Genomic DNA, 2,232 nt, shown 5'->3' with positions numbered 1-2,232 from the left:
CAACAATGTTCTTCGTTTAAGAAAATCTCCTTTAATTGAAGGCAATATTTTCCTCTTTTTAAGGAAACCGTACTTAAAAGTAGAATCGTGTTTCCTTAACTTAAGGAAGACATGTCTTTAGTGCTATTTCATTCCCATTTTTTCCTTAAAACAAGTAAATTTTCCTTAGTTTTAGGACACATTTTTTTGAGTGTAAGGTAAACAAGTAATTTTTAGCAAAACAAACCGACTTATATAGTCGGGACCACCTCTGAGACACTACCTTTCCGATGCAAAAATAATTATCAAAATCGGTTGACGTGGTCCAAAATTATGCGGGAACATACATTAAAAAAAATATTCCGACGAACTGATAACCGCCTCCTTTTTTGGAAGTCGGTTAAAAAGGCACTTTCTCTGCCCGGTGAACCTTTGTCAGGGGAGATCGTTGCCTTGAAATTCAGATGGTTGTTTAAAACGACAATATTATGAAATGCGTGAGCGAGACAATGACAAGAAGGCAAAAACTTGCCCTTTTAGCAGGGTTGAGTATAACATTAAACACATTTTTTACTGGAGAGGGGCAACATTTTTAGAAAGAAATGAAATACCATAAGTTTTCAAATTTTCGGTGCTACCAACGCGAATACTATTTAGTTATCATTATTAGATAACAAACTAATTATAAATTTAACTGTACAGGTGTAATCTATGTAGATTCGAGAAAAAAAAAACAAAAAAGTCCAAATCTGCAGTTATTATCTGCACTTATCTTACCAGATACGATGGTGTGCTTGCACCTGTTTCATTAACCATTTCTTATGATGAATGTGGAAGGTGGAGGTATGAGACATACTCTAGTATTGTTTATGACATCGTAAATCGCTATCAACGTGACGACACTTTGGTCGATGGAAAAGGTTTTTGTAAAGGTAAAAATGCGTACTTATGGATTTACCCTGTAGAGAAACTGGATCGGTTCTAGAAAATTTAGAAGCATGACTAAGGGTCGGTGTTCAATGTTTGGTTATCACTACATTGCAGTTAAACATTGTTATCAATGTTTTCGACATCATGCATATAACATGTGATCGATACAACCTGATTAACTCAGTGAGAGAAGCGACCAGTAAGTTGCAAAACTTAAGAAAGTTTTATTACATGGCAGTTGAGAAATTTTTGCACATGCAGCATTATATAGCATGCATTTAGGCGCCCGGTGTTAGCCGTCGCGCCTAAACTTATCCGAAGCTTCTACCTCCGATTTGTGTTAACCAGACGTTCAACAACCGGCCCTAAGTAGTACGCCTAATGATCTCCTGAATGATTTCCTAGGAAGTGTGAATTGTCCACCGCTGCATACCATTTTCGATCTGAATCCCATTTCCTGTAGCTCCGAACAAGTTCTAAATTCATCATCTTAGTTCTGGATTTTTAATAAAAAATCGTTGTATGCTTTGGGACTTATCATTTTTCCTGCGACTATTTTGGGCCTAGAAATTTGCGCATCACTGAATGTAAACATTTAAAAATAGAGTATGTACTAGGTAGTTCAATCTTTCAGAAAACAATGAATTTGTAATTGTACTTGCATCAAAATATATTTTTTTTTCAAAAAAGGTGGACTTATCAATTTTCACAACTATGTACTCTGTACATATATGTATGTAATTTTAAAAAATAAAGTAAAATAGTTTTGTAACAGAGCTACATTTCACCGCCTTTGGACTGTTAAGGATCTAGCAGCGGTCGAACCGGTTAATTTTTCGCTATAAATAACTAGTACTCAACTAGAAATTGCATCCCCTAGTTCGGGTTTTCCCTGCAGGGTACATACATATGTATCTGCTTACATACACATATGAGTGTGTATCTCTTGGGCATGCTACCGCATACGCACAAATGAGTAGAATTAAAGGATGCTTGCCAACTTGAAATAAAAATTTAGTGAATCCACAACCTGGGCTCGCTGTCGTTGATATTTATAAAATAAAAGAAAAAATATTGAAAAGATAAAAAGAAGTAAAAAAGCGTTTATGGCCACAAATCTTTTGTGGTTGTGGTGTTGGCAAGGTTGTGGAAATTTGCATGTGTCATAAATCCTAATTTTGCACCAACGCACAGTGCCGCGACTCCATACAAATGATGGACAAAAATAGAAGGAGTGGTCAGAATTGGCTGAAACTTCACACCTAGAAGTATTATGCCCCTCTAATTTCAAAAATGAAATCGGTTTTTCTGTACCGGTTACTC

The sequence above is a fragment of the Rhagoletis zephyria genome, unplaced genomic scaffold, assembly GCF_001687245.7.
Source record: "Rhagoletis zephyria isolate East Lansing unplaced genomic scaffold, Rhagoletis_zephyria_1.1 Rzeph_scaffold_10105, whole genome shotgun sequence".
NCBI lineage: Eukaryota > Metazoa > Arthropoda > Insecta > Diptera > Tephritidae > Rhagoletis > Rhagoletis zephyria.
This window is presented reverse-complemented; position numbering follows the sequence as displayed.